The sequence below is a fragment of the Leuciscus leuciscus genome, assembly GCF_965113295.1.
Source record: "Leuciscus leuciscus genome assembly, chromosome: 3".
In the NCBI taxonomy this organism is placed as follows: Eukaryota; Metazoa; Chordata; class Actinopteri; order Cypriniformes; family Leuciscidae; genus Leuciscus; species Leuciscus leuciscus.
Genome location: NC_138727.1, coordinates 31511425 through 31527306, shown reverse-complemented (window position 1 = coordinate 31527306; position 15882 = coordinate 31511425).

Sequence of the window (15882 nt, the reverse complement as noted above, 5' to 3'; positions counted from 1 at the left end):
ACGCTAAATTCAAAGGCCAATTAAAAAAACAGGTACAGTAAAAAGTGCATAAATCCTTATTTTGTTAGAGCAGTATTTGTGGTAGTCAAGAAATCATGCTGTGAGATTGGCAGATAGCGTAATATTGTTCTGTGTGTATTTTAGAGGCAAAATAAACTGCCCCTTTCATGATGAATTAAGTGTGCTGTTATATTTGGACTCTATAAAGCATTCATTTCTTCATTGCACCTCCAAAAGGTGTGCGTTTCTGCGGCAATGCATTGTTAAAGGATCAGTGTGTTTTGTAATACGCTGATTTCACGCAGCCGCCATTTTGAAATCGAAAGTGAGGCTCCGGTGGTAAGAACCCCGTAAACAACAATGCCTTGGACTACCAACCTGAAGCTGCTGCCGCGATTTACACTATTGGATGTTAATATCCAATATAGGATATGTATATCTCATTCCTGCTTCTTTTTTTACTTTCTGAATTATATATAAAAAAAATATTTTATTTAGAAATTAATTTCACTGTATATAGTCTAAAGAATGAAAGAAATGTATGTACAGTTTTAGAATTGACACAACATCATTAAACACAACAATACGCCATCGCATTCACGACTCTCCTGTGATTAAAGGCGACACTTCCGGTTTTCTTCCCACCGGAGCCTCGCTTTCGATTTCAAAATAACGGCTGCGTGAAATCAGCGTATTGTCCTATATAAAAATGTAACGGCCATAGTATAATAAAATGTGCTAATTCACAACATTAATACATCCTTTATTAAACCGCTTTGTCGAATTTAACGCATCTTTACGGATGGTGTTGAAATGTGTTCTAATAGTGCTTAATGCGAGCAGTGTCATACAGAGGGCATAATAGTGTCGCGTTATTTAAAGGGTAAGTTAATACAAGTAGTCCTGAAATGAATACCAGAAACACTAATGTTGCTTTTTAAGATTTGACTGGGGGGCGCCTATAAGGATTTCGCCTAGAGCGTCAAAATGGCTAGAAATGGCCCTGGACATAAGGGTGATGTAAGCGCGTCGAGAAACTCAAGCGAAAAATCACGCTGAAGTCAGATATCGCTATTTTTATTTTATTTTATTAATGCTGACAACAAAATACAAACAATAGCAGACAATAACAATGAGAAACAAACAAGACAGGACAGAGACACCAGTTCACTATTAGTCAGTCACTTTCAACGTGAAAGCCCAATCACCTTCGAGTGGTAACAGAACAAGCTAATGCACATAAGCGAGTGAGATTTGCATCGCAAGCCCCCCAGAACCTTGTCTGCAGTGGCATATCAATTGCCTCGAGTTGCTAGCAGTACAGTTGGCATTGTGCCAGTTTCTACCATTGTTGCAGGGTAAACATGTACTGGTCCGTACGGACAACACTTTGACCGTTGCAAACATCAACTGTCAGGTGGTCTGCGTTCCAGTTGAATGAAGCAATTCGCCCTCCATCTCCTCCTATGGACTCAGGTCGCTTCGTGCCATTCACATTCCTGGCAAGCTAAATCGTGCAGCTGATGAGCTCTCACGACAGCTTACCTCCAGGGAGGAGTGGAGACTACAACCCGGACAGTCACGTTCCCAAATCATAACATGGCTGTTTAAGAAAATAGCTTTTTGTTTTGTTACAGGAAATAACAAAAGTCCTCACACAAGAAAGGGGAACATAGGCTGGGATCATGACAACTATATGGAGGAAAATCCATAAATCCTGGAATGTTTTCCTAAAAATGTCTTTCTTTTTTTCTTTTCTTTTTTTTTCTTTTTTTTTTTTGACTGAAGAAAGAAATACATTAACATCTTGGATGACATGGGGGTGAGTAAATTATCAGGAAATCTTAATTCTAAAGCTAATCCTTTAATGGGGGCCTGAGCAAGGGGCTCAAAAGGGGTCCCACAAAGGAGGTTGAGAACTATGGGAAGATCCCATGTTGGTGTTCCAACTAATCAGGGTGGACGTAGCCTCCTCACTCCCTTAAGAAAGGCCTCAATTGAACAGGATAGTGGGTTCAGCTGGGGATTTTTACACCAGTCCTGAAATATTTTCCATCCGCTATCATACATTGCCCGGGTGGAAGGGGCTCTTGCATTTAATATTGTGTGCCTGACCTCTGGAGTGCATGAAGTCAGCCTAGAACTGGTCCCAAGGGCCACAGCCACAATTGGAGAAACTCCAGCCGAGGGTGCCATATCTGTCCAGCCATCTGTGATAGGAGGTCCTTCCGTGGAGGAATCTCCAGTGGGGTCCCTCGTTTGAGTGACAGCAGAAGGATGAAATCATGTCCGTGATGGCCACCGTGGAGCCACCAGGAGAATGCTGCGTTTCTCTCTCTGGACCCTGTCCAGTAGTGCATGGATGAGAGGGATTGGTGGAAAAGCATACAGCAACAGATCTGGCCAGTTGTGTGCAAAAGTATCATGTCCCAATGGGCTGTCCTGGGCGTGTTCCGAGAACCATAGATGGCAGTGAGTTGCAGAGGCAAACAGGCCCACGTGTGCCTTGCCAAATGTTTTCCATATGCCCCTTACTACCTCTGGGTGCAGTCTCCAGCGGCCAGGATTCAATGCATTGCGAGACAAGGCATCTGCTGTGCTGTTTTTCACACCTGCCAAGTGCATTGCCTTCAGAGAGAGAAATCTGGGGTGTGCCCATGTCCAGAGCTCCTGTGCTAGAGCAAGTAGTGCTGTTGATCTGGTGCCAGCAAAATGGTTTACATGAAACAAGGTACATAGTTTGTCCGTGCGCATAAGTACATGACGACCTTGTAGGATAGGGAGGAAATGTTTTAGTTCATGCAGAACTGCGCGCATCTCAAGCAGGTATATATGCTCCTGTGTCCTCTGCATTGACCACTCGCCCCGGACTCCTCTGTGGCTCCAAACTGCACCCCAGCCAGTCTGGGAGGCATCTGTTGTTATTACTTCTCTGCATGATGGAAGCTGTCCCATGGCTATTCTGGATAGGAGGACTGCCACCTCTGAAGAGCAGCAAAGCACTCTCGTGAGATACATTCTAGTCAAGTCAAGTCACCTTTATTTATGTAGCGCATACCTGTCAATCCTCCCGTTTTTCACGGGATTCTCCCATATTTTACCTTGCTATCCCGCTATCATCCTGTTTAAATATTTTCCCGTATTTTTAATCTTTCTATAAAAAATGTTAAAAAAAATAAATAAAATTCCACTGGTCGCAAACCAGTTAAGCAGAAATTCCGCCCTGCAGCTAATTTTATTGGTTATGGTTACAATGGCGGGTAGGTTTAGGGATCAGTGTTTGGTGTAAGCAATCAGTACTGTGATTCACATGACCAATAAAATCTTTAGAATCGGCTAAAGATTCTTAGCCTATTCCATTTTCCATTGAAAGCATATGTCGTAATTTAGATATATTTTTAAGATGGAAGAATGCGGTTTTAAAGATTCTAGAAACGTGGCTTTCAAATGAAAGATTGGTATCAAAGAGCACACTCAGGTTCCTAACCGACGACGAAGACTTGACAGAGCAGCCATCAATTGTTAGACAGTTCCCTTTCGAAAGGGAACTCGCACTGCGTCGAATGACGCTTTGGGGAACGCCTCAGGCGTGACAGGTGTCTGAAATCACTATCAAATCACGGCAATCATAATGACCGGCGACAGCCCGTGAATCATTAACGTGAATGATTAACGTGCGACCTGCAAGTATAAAAGGGCGCCTTGCAAACATGACAAACATCTTTTCGTCTTCAGGGACTGTCTGTTTGATTATCGCTGGAAAAAAGTCGGCAAAGAAAGGAGTATGAAACGCACGGAGAAGGCTGAAAGCTTCAGGAAGTGTGCAGATCCGTGCCCATGGTATTTGACGCCGGGTGATACACACAAACTGTGCGTTCTCTGTCTGGGCAAAGAGCACGCACAGGCGGCTCTTGAGGGAGCCGTCTGTGCAAACTGTGAGCGTTTCGCTTTGAAAACGCTCCGCTCTCGTCTAGCCCTCTTCTCGAGTGAGGAGGGCTTACCATCTGTACCTCGTGGCTCAGGTCCCGCTCACGCTGAGGCAGAGCGGCGACTCGCGTCATGGGGTTCCCAGAGGGATCTCGCCGATCGCCTTGAGAGGGGTGTTAACCTGAGCGGACCTCGCGGATGACGAGGGTGAGTTGCAGGTGGATGACGAAGAGGATTTTTCTCCGACTATTCCTGCAACAGGTGCTCTACAGGACGGGCAGGTGATGGATGATGAGGAGGTCATTCAGGTGGACCCTGAACCCTCTCAGCCACCCTGCCCTGTGTATGCTGAGCTGCTGGATGTAATGGAACGTGCCACTGACAGGTTGCAACTGCCATGGCGGCACGTTAGGGGAGAAGTTGCTCGTGGCAGGCTGGATGATCGATTTCTCCCCGGCCATAGACCACCAGCTCAGGCGAGCCTTCCATTTCTTCCCGATCTCCATACAGAGATCGAGAGGGCATGGAAAAACCCATACTCAGCTCGGATCCACCGACATCAGGTGGACCCTGAACCCTCTCAGCCACCCTGCCCTGTGTATGCTGAGCTGCTGGATGTAATGGAACGTGCCACTGACAGGTTGCAACTGCCATGGCGGCGCGTTATGGGAGAAGTTGCTCGTGGCAGGCTGGACGATCGATTTCTCCCCGGCCATAGACCACCAGCTCAGGCGAGCCTTCCATTTCTTCCCGATCTCCATACAGAGATCGAGAGGGCATGGAAGAACCCATACTCAGCTCGGATCCACCGACATCAGCGGGCTAGTTTCGCTGATGTTGAGGGGATCGGCGAGTATGGGTATGTGTCGATGCCGCCCATTGACGAGACGTTTGCGAACCATCTCGTGTCTGGGCGGGCGTCGACGCTGAGTGCTCCAGCCCTGCCATCCAGACCGCTCAAGACCACAGCGCGTCTGAATGGCAGAGCATACACGGAAGCGGGTCAGGCCGGTGCTGCCCTGCACACTATGGCGGTGTTGCAGGCGTACCAGGCCGACCTGCTGGGGGATCTCGACCAGGGGGCAGGGCTGTCCCCTGAGGCGGTGGCTGAGCTGCGCCGCACCACAGATCTTGCTCTCCGGGCCACTAAACATACTGCCGCTTCGATCGGTCATTCGATGGCGGCAATGGTGGCCACGGAGAGGCATCTGTGGTTGAACCTGGCTGGCATCGGGGAGAAAGAGAAGGCCTTTCTCCTTGATGCACCGGTTTCGCCCTCTGAACTTTTTGGCACCTCCGTGGAGGCGGTGGTCGGAAAGTTCAGGGAGGTGAAGGCGCGCTCAGCGGCATTTAGGACCTGTATACCGCTGAGATCCGGGTCCGAGCCCAGACAGGCGGGAGAGCCTGGCCCTTCACGACCTGAGGGCCGTAGACAGGGCCAGAGAGCTAGTGTCGCCTCTCGTGCACCCCCTCCATGTAGGAGCAGGTCACAGAGGAGGCGTGACTCCCGCAGGAAAAAGAAGGATCTGAGGGAGGTGATCCAGTACAAACGATCACAGCGTTAGTGATGGATCATCTCCTGGAGGGCGGTACAATCCCAGCCTCTCCTCTTTTTCCCGACTCCCCAGGCGTTTCTTACACCAGGCCTGGGGCTGGGCCTATGATGAGAACAAAGTTCTGATGGCCCGCCTCGGCTTGGTTGGTGAGAGCGCCTCTTTCAGGCATGTAAGGTGATGGACCCCAGGTTCATAAAGAACTCTCTGGGGAGTCTTCACTCCGCACGCCGCAGGTGAACTGGTTGGTTTTTAAAAAAAATTCTGTGTGTATACTAACACTGATTTGTATTTCTCTACAGACCTTGTTCCCTGTATAGATCTAGGGGGTCATTCCTAGAGGAGCAATGAGGTAAGCAGGGCTCCAGACTAACTTTTTGCCTTGGTTGCACTGGTGCGCCTAACTTTTTTATTTAGGTGCACCAGCACAAAATTTGGGTGCACCCAAATTTTTCCTCAGCTTGCGTCACCTTTAACGCCACAAATTCAAGGTCACCTTTTTATCACGCTCTATATACATTCATATTATGTAAATGATTTTCAACAAGAATAAGGTGTAGGTAAATACTTTTTTTATTTGAAGCACAATTTTACTGTAGCCTATATGAAAATAAAAATCTTTTTTTTTAAATAAAAAATGTTTAAAGTGTTTCACTGAGCTGCCAAACAAACTATTTTGAGTCTCTAGCTCAGACGCGGTAGGCTCTACCTCCGTCTCTGAGTCGGATGCCATCTCCGACGATGGACCAGGGCTTGGCATCTTACCAGGGACTGGGGAGAATGGTGGCTGAAGTAGCTCCATGTCTGGGCTGTTGTCGGAGCATTGACCGGCGAGTAAAGGGTTTTAACGGTATTCCTACTCTTACCGATACTGCTTATCGATCCGGTACTTTAACTGTATTCTTATCGGTTCTTTTTGTTTTATATATATATATATATATATATATATATATATATATATATATATATATATATATATATATATATATATATATATAATATTAAACAAAGATAAACAATAGATAAAAAAAAAAAAAACAATTAAACAAAGATACACATTATATAGGCCTACACAGTGCTTTAATTTCAGTAAGGTCTACTAACATTACTCTTCAGGTATGGCCTAAAAAGAAATCTAATAAAGTAATCAAATGAAAAATAACACTGCGTAATTTTTCATAAATAAATTAATGCTTAATAAAGCTGAAGTTATTCTTTCAAGAGCTTTGTAGTAATTTTTCTCTTGTTGTTTGATTCGCAGCAATGGCGCAATCGTCCGCATGTTTACTAGACTGCGGCCCCTTTAAGACCGAGTGCAGATCTGCTACGTCTGATGCATCATATTCTCCCAACTATTTCGATAACTACGTCCATTTAAGACATAAACTGTTTTTAGTGAATCTCCAAGCCGGTCATTTTGACATACTTTTGTGTACATTTGATCGTTTAGACGCGCACATGAAACCCAAAGTAGGCTATAATTTGCTTGTCTTGGTCTCGGTTTCGGAGCGCGCGCCGCCTTGCGAACATGCATCTCTTATGCAGATTTTTGTGCTTTTAATAGCTCTTTTAATTATTTAACGCGTCCCGCAAGTTAGCAACAGTAACTAGACTGCATTTTACAACAATCACCGATCGTGCTGATTCTGTCGTTAGGTTTGAGTTTTAGGGAGAAATGACAGTGTAATGCTGCGAAGGGAAGAAGTTGCACTAGATAGAATGCGGCTATAGTTTTTAATGGTTTTACCTCAATATATTATTTTTTATAATCTTTGGAAGCCGAAATCTAAAATAAAATCAGACTAATATCACAGACCTTAAGTGTAACCAGGCTTAGGCTACGTTTGAATGTTTAATTCTGTCCTCCGTCATCACTCATTAAGCGTGAGAGAAGAGTGTGAGTTCCCAACTTCCCATGAGTGTGAGTTCCGTCAAAGGAGAACAAACGATTAGTTCGTGGAGAGGCAGCGGATGCGAGGACGTTAGGTGCACCGGTGCGACCTAGGAAAAATGTTAGTCGCACCCTTACAAAATTTGGTCGCACTCTAGAGCCCTGGTAAGGTATTGGACTTCAGGGCCCTGAAGCTTCCCCCCAGCTTGTGGCTAGAATGATTTAGGGAGAAGCTTTTAGGAGAAAAAGATTTGGCTCCCGTGTTGAGTATGTGATGGCCTTCCTGTCATAACATTTGATATGCGTGGTGGGCCACCACTCATTTCTATTTAGCCTCAGGGCTTTTAGCCACCCAGGGGTAGAGTAGTTGGTCTTCCAAAAAAAAAAAAAAAAAAAAGAGCTTTTTTGCTTTAGGTTTAGACTGACGCTGGCGCTTCAGATAGATCTTATGTCCTACCTATCGGTTTGTGACATTGGTATCCTGAGTACTTCGCTCCCCTGAGCTCTAAGGTTTCAGTAGGTTGAGTGTTTCACAGCCTCTCAATCTAGTAGGCTGTGGCTCCTCCGAGCCCTCAGGTAGATCTATGCTTGTAGGTCGGCCCTCACCCGGGCCGCCTCTGTAGCTGGCCTAGGCTATGCTAGGGGTATTGGAGGCGTTCTGCTAAGTATAGCTGCCGCACTCATCAGGTGTTAGGCTTCCTCCCCTTTATTTCAGCCTCATCCCTTAAATGGGAGTTGTTGTTGTTTTATTTGAATTTGCTAGTTCTGACAGTTGTCACTGCCGCCGGGCAGGCACTCCCCTTAGCATGGTGGCGTTGGTATATCGTTCCCCAAAGCGTCATTCGACGCAGTGCGAGTTCCCTTTCGAAAGGGAACGTCTCAGGTTACGACTGTAACCTATGTTCCCTGAGAACAGGGAACGAGACACTGCGTCTCCTTGCCATGCCTCGGGGCCTGCCTACCAAACAGTCCCTTCAGACGATAAGGTGTTTGTCATGTTTGCAAGGCGCCCTTTTATACTTGCAGGTCGCACGTTAATCATTCACGTTAATGATTCACGGGCTGTCGCCGGTCATTATGATTGCCGTGATTTGATAGTGATTTCAGACACCTGTCACGCCTGAGGCGTTCCCCAAAGCGTCATTCGACGCAGTGTCTCGTTCCCTGTTCTCAGGGAACATAGGTTACAGTCGTAACCTGAGACGTTTTCTTGATTAATACGTGCAGAGGTTTTTTGCCCAATAATTAGAAACTCTTTTTTTTCCCAGAATTAAGTAGTAGGAAATTACTAGTCATCCAAATTGTTATATCAGCTATTCATTCGATTAATTTTGTGAATTGGTGCGTTTCGTCGGGGCGCAAAAAAATATAAAGCTGAGTATCATCAGCATAACAGTGAAAACTAATTCCATGCTTCCCAATGATATCTCTCAAGGGTAGCATGTACAGGGTGAACAGCAACGGTCCTAGTACTGAGCCTTGTGGTACTCCATACTGAACATGATCGACATGACATCTCTTAATTTACTGCTACAAACTGATAACGGTCAGATAAGTATGATTTTAATCATGCTAGTGCAATTCCACTAATGCCAACATAATTTGCGAGTCTATTCAAAAGAATGTTGTGGTCGATGGTATCAAATGCAGCACTAAGATCCAGTAACGCTTATAGAGAGATACAACCACGATCAGATGATAAGAGCAAATCATTTGTAACTCTAATGAGCAATCTCAGTATAATGATATGGTCTAAATCCTGACTGGAAATCCTCGCATATACCATTTTTTTTCTAAAAAAGGAACATAGTGGTGAGGATACTGCCTTTTCTATTAATTTTGACAGAAAAGGTAGAGAATGTCTGTGGGCCCTATTTTAATGATCTGAAACGCAAGTATCAAGCGCGAAACGCAAGTAACTTTGTGGGCAGGTCTTGGGCGCTGTTGCTATTATACCGGCGGGATAAATGACTCTTGCGCCCGACGCAAATCTAAAATGGGTTTGTCTGAAGTGGCTTCATTATTCATAGGTGTGGTTTGGGCGTAACGTGAAATAAACCAATCAGAGCGACATCTCACATTCCCTTTAAGAGCAGGCGCGCTTGTTCCATGGCGGATTGATATTATAACGGCGGATTTGCCAGGCGCACGCCAGGAGCGGTTCACAGCCGGGGAGACCGACGTTCTCGTCAGGGCCGTAAAACACAGAGACGTAAAACACAGAGACGTGACATTGGGGATGGGAGAAACCCACCCAAATTAGCTTCGGTTACACAGGCGTATAAAAATTTGGGTAAATTAAATGTGTAAGCTAGATTTATGCCTATTTTCTTCATGGACACAACAATGATTTCCCTCGTGTGTTAATATTTTTCCTTGTAATAATGTATGGTTTTCTAAAAATGAGAACTGCTGCGTCTGTGTGTAGATGAGATAAGCAAAGTGCATGCGCGTTGTGCACACGCTACATTGATTATGGCCAAGCATGCGCCCTTAAAATAGCATATATGCTGACTTTAGACTAGGTCTGTGGCGTAATTGTTTTTTAAACCTGCAAAATAGCACCAGGGAACGTTTGCGCCGGAACACGCCTCCTCTTTGCGCTGAACCGCCCCTGGGAGCGCAAATGCATTTCCTAGTTTACCGACGTGCGTCTGTGGAGGGAAAAGTCCACTGTGCGCGGGTGCAAAATAGGAATGATACATGCGTCGGTATACAAAGTCAATTGCGCTGGGTGCAAGATAGGGCCCTGTAAGTCATTACAGCCAATCATCCAGGTATGGTAAAATGTTTAATCCCTGGAGCATCAGGGGTGTCAGGGCTGCTTGGATTTTCTTGGAGCAAGTGACAGGCCAAATGGAATGACCTTGAATTGGTATATGGTGTCCTTGAATCAGAACCAAAGAAACCTTCTGTGTTCGGTAGCTATTGGGATATGAAAGTAGGCGTCCCTTAAAGGGATAGTTCACTTTGAAATTCATTTTTGGTATGTTTTAGCTTACCTCAAGGGCATCCAAGATGTAGGTGTCTTTTTTTCCGCGGTAGTTTCAATTTTGATATTTTTAGGTCAAACCGTTCTTGTCTGTCAGTCATATAATGCAGGTCTATGGTCACGGTCTCAAAACACAAGCACAGAGTCCAAATTGAAACAATTCCCCGTCGTCCAAATTAAACAATTCCCCATCGTAAGTACACATTGATGGCCTGAGACACGAAACGAGCGGTTTGTGTGACAAAACGAACAGTATTTATATCGTTTTTACCTCTTATACGCAGACATGTCCGAGTGATCTGATCTGACGTGTACGCAGACTGGTGCATAGATATATACACTAGATGTCGCCTTAAAGACATTCGTTCCAATGAACTGCCGTAGACAAAGCGACATCTAGTGTATATATGTCTATGCACCAGTCTGCGTACACGTCACACACCAGGATGCGCGAGCGCCCTCAGATCACTTGGACGTGGCTGCGTATAAGAGCTAAAAACTATATAAATACTGTTCGTTTTCTCACACAAACCGCTCGTTTCGTGTCTCAGGCCATCAATGTGTACTTACGATGGGGAATTGTTTAATTTGGACGACGGGGAATTGTTTTAATTTGGACTCTGTGCTTGTGTTTTGAGACCGTGACCATAGACCTGCATTATCTGACTGACAGACAAGAACGGTTTGACCTAAAAATATCAAAATTGAAACTACCGCGGAAAAAAAGACACCTACATCTTGGATGCCCTTGAGGTAAGCTAAAACATACCAAAAATGAATTTCAAAGTGAACTATCCCTTTAAGTCCACTGAGGTGAACCAAGATCATTGCATACTACAGTACAGATACGTAATACATAAAGACAGTAGATTAGTGTTTAAAATGGGCCATAAATGAACAGAAATTGCCTACCGTGAAAAATCTTGCCCAGAATGCATTGTTTTCTACAGTACATTACTGTTTTAATAGAAAACAGTATTGTCAGAATTTGGCCGTTTTTTAACACCAATTTCTTAGTGTTGTGTTTAAGGTTATGGTTAGGGTTAGGTTCCTGGGGGTAAGGATTTGGGTAGGGTTAAAGGGATAGCCTAGTTCACCTAAAAAAAAATTTTTTTTCTTATTTTGTGTTCGTCAGAAAAAAGAAATTCATACAAGTTTGAAACAACTTGAGTAAATGTAAATGATGTAAATGAACTCTGTAAATGATGACAGAATTAAATTTTTTGGGGTGAACTAACCCTTTAAAGTTAACAAAGTTATCCCTTTAAAATAACTAAACTGTAGTCTGTTAAGTCATTTACTGACTGACTTAGGTTTTGGACACAACTGTTGAAGACAACACAGAATGACTTTTGCAGTGTGACATGTCATTTTGAATTAGTGTCACTGTTTTTACTGCACTTTTTTTACTCTACATTTGTTTCATAAAGGTGTTACTTTTACATTCTCTGGTTCAGCTGTGCCAACCAAGTCATTATTTGTCACCTACTTGTAAGATCTTATTATCAGAGGTAAAGGTGCAAACTCTCTACTTATAGCTTAAAATATATACAGCCTGAGGATATGGAGGCCATCTGTTATGAGCAAATTTCCTGTAGAATGTTCACACTAAAGGAAACACCCATCAGTCATAGTGCATTTGAGGAAAAGTCTCAAAGGGAAAGGGTTGTTGTCTGGTGCCACTGCAGCCAAAATAATGAGCCTCCTCTGAATAGACAGGTACCTTTTGAAAGCTATTATCTAAAAGGCTTAACAATCAAAAAGTAACAATACAATTGTACAACAACTTTCGACGTTGATATGCAATTACATCATAATCAGGATTATGAGGATTATCAGTGTAGTTGGACAAACAGCGCATTGAGTGAGCGTGGTGTTTTTTTTCTAACATGCTATAGGTGTGCAAGTTGTCCAATCACATACCTTAAGTGGGTATAAAAAGGTTTGTGCGTCATGGCCTGTTCTGGTTTTTGTCCCCCTTCCGCTTTGCAGGTATGTGTTGTTGGGCTTAATAGTTAACATTGAGATGCGTGGATTGATGTAACAAGTTTATTAATTTGGTTTATAGCTTACTTACGGACAATTGTCATTGTGATTGGTTGGTGGCTGCCTTCCTTTCTCCTTCAGTTTTCTCCTTTTGTAATCTTGTGCTTTATTGGCGTGTTGATGTTCTTTTGTGTTCGTGGGTGCGCACAATTGGTCTTACAACTATAGCAACAACATGGATGCATATTCTTTTATGTTTCAGTTCAGGTGTGTCTCGTTAATTAGTCTCATTGGTTCCTCTGTTTGCTGTGTGTTTAAACCCTGTGTCTTTCAGTTCATTGTCATTTCTATGTCATTACTATGTTGGTTGTTCTGTTCATGTTCCTTCGATTCCTGAGTGTTTTGTAAAGATTTGAGTTTGTTCTTGAAATTAAAGTTAAAGCTGCTGCACTTAGATCCTGCCATCATTACTCATTTCAACCAACTGTGACAGAAGAACTGACCTTAAACATGGATCTAGCAGCAGTGAATATTCTCCCAGGGGTATCTTTCCCACGAGGCCCACACACAGAGGTATTTGGATCTGGTTCCTTTCGTTCATTATGATGACACCAGCCTCTGTGTGTTTTTCTGGGCAACTCTCAACGAAGAGCCCAGAGCACACCTGACAGGAGAAGGGCCTTGGGGGAGATTGCAGGACTATGTGGAGTGGGTGCTGTCCACAATGGATCCCTATTTAACATTTTGGAGAGTGAGAAGCGTGCCAGCCACAGCCACTTTTCCAGTGAGGAAAAGTCCTGAGTCCGTTCCAGTGAGAGAAATTCCCAAGTATGTTCCAATGAGAACAATTCACCAGTCTGTTCCAGTGTTCCGAACTGCCAGCACCACCCTGGAGGATTCCTGTCCTACTATGCCACGCCCTCACCAGCCTCCAGGGCGCCCACCCTTCCACCTCTGTGGATGTAATGTGGTGCATGGGACACGTCTTCTGGGAGGGTGGGGTACTGTCATGTCTTGAGTCTGTTTGTCACATTTTGAGTTTGTTTCAGATCTGTTTTCCTGTTCCATGAATGTCTGCGTTTCTTAGGGGCTGTTTACACAACACAGTTTTCAACTAAAAACGGAAGACATTTTATGCGTTTTTGCTGTTCATTTACATGACAATGGCTTTTTGGGTGCCTGAAAACACAAACTTTTGAAAACTGGTTTCAAAGTGCAAGTTTTTGAAAACGGTCTCTGTGTAAACAACAAAAACGCGAATCTCTGAAGAATCTCATCGTCTTCGTCTACATAGAACGCACATGGCACCCTTTAGTGTCAATATGAGACGCAGATAGATATGGGCCAGAAGGCGCCTCCTAGCGGTCTAACCCTAATCTTTCCCCAGACCTAAACCTACCCATAACCGAACAAAGCTCTGTGCGTCTCATATTGACGCTAAAGGGTGCCATGTGCGTACGATGTAGACGAAATGTCAAAAGCGTCAGTATATGACGACTTGGGATGAGAATGCGTTGCATTATGTGTTCAGTTTATAGTAGGGCTGTCCCCGACTATGGATTTTCATAGTCGAATCAGAATCGTCATGTCTTGCCTATAGTCGACTAATAGTCGAATCATGTGTATGGGGGTGGAGCTGGGGGCGGGGCTTTAACGTTTCAAAGCCGTGATGTACAGAAAATCACACAAAGATATAGAAGAAAATGTATAAAAACATTTTTGATCAATAAAACTAAGAAATAACATAAATAACTCCAGAAAGGCCACACTGCAGATTTGCATTTCACATGCAAATCAAATTAAATCGGCTAAATTACCTGTGCGAGCAGGCCAGCCTACAGCACAACATCGATGCACCGAAAAAATAAACAATTAATTTACTAAATTAAATTAGAACAGAATATACCTTTCTAATAAATAAAAATACAAAACGAAATAAATCAGAATCAAGTCACAGGATGAGGAGCAAATGTGTGCAAAATGCCTAAAGTGCAGGGGAACATATATTCAAAACACAAGCCACAAATAGTTAGATTAGATAACCCTGACAGATTAATAAATAAAATTAAAATAAAGAAATTATTAAAATAACGATAGTAGCCAGAATTTTCAACTTTGTCTTTTTAACTGCAGAAACAACAATAAATGCTAAACTGGAGAGGCAGTCTTTTTAGCTAAAAATGTTCACAGCATCCAAAAATAAAATTAGAACCGGCTGAAAAGTTTTGAAATCACTTGTAAGTTACCTGATCGAGAGAACAAATCCAGTCTTTCACTCTGTCTGTCCGTTGGAGTCTTTTCAAATTGTGCGCGCGGATAAAATACATTCTAACGTGAAACCCAGTCTATGCGTGAAACTTGTTAACGTTGGCCGGCAGAAGTGCGATCATGGTTTTCCTGATGCTAAATCCAGCCTTGGAGAATATCCTTTCTAATCGTGTACATCCACACTTTAGATTTTCTTTTCCCAGACATTGTTAAAGATTTAAATCCTTGCCGCGAAGACGCTCCTCTGTCGGTCACGGATCGAAAGTGAAACTTAAATCTGTCACGGGGTGTTCGGATTTATTCACGCACGTTAAAACATATTTATTAAAAGCTTCTTTCTTTGCACATTTTTATATAGGCCTACAGCATTATCATAATAGGCTGAATATTAACGTATTTACATAAAAGCTAGTTCTATGTGAAATCAGACATCGAGCGCCCTCATATAGCCAAAGTGGCATGATCCTCGTTTCATAACACCTCTGCGAAGATTCGACCGTGAGATCGGTAGTCGAATCAGGCTCCTCCTATCGAAGCATCGAATCTTCGACTATTCGGGGTCACCCCTAGTTTATAGTGTCATCGCCATCTAATGGCCTGCCAGCAGAATACAGCGTTTTTAGTCGTTTCCGCGGGTCCGCTTGACGTCTGCTTGCCACTTGACGAGTGATCGTGTTGAGATACTAGGAAATACTAAATGGAGCTGCGAGCTTGTGCATGCCATGCATGAAATAAATGTGTTAGAAAGAATCTGCCGTTTGTTTAGTAATTGTTTGCAGCAGTTTCAGTATTCACACAGTGGGGTTATAACGCAGCTCATAACGGAATTAATTTCGCTCCCAGGTTGAAAAATACGGAAATCCTTATGAATACTGTTCAGTGTATTGTAGTGTAGTGTAGGCTTTTATCCTCAGTCCTGTAGTGTATGATGACCAGCTTTTCTCTCTCTAACCATTTACAAAGTTGGCAAGTGTATGATGTGTGCTGTTTAAAAATCTGTTAAAATTGTATCTGTTAAAAAGTCATGTAGTGTATTCCAACCTTTAGTTAGCTTTCTAGTTTGCTATTAGTTCTGTCCTTTGCCTGTTTGTTTACATGTTTGTAACTAATTTGATTTGAGTTTCAGTTCAGGTGTGTTTCTTTAAGTAGTCGCATTAGTTCCTCTGTTTGCTGTGCATTTAAACCCTGAGTGTCTTTATGTTCACTGTCAGTTCTACGTCATTACTATGTTGGTGGTTCTGTTCATGTTTCTGCAATTTTTGCGA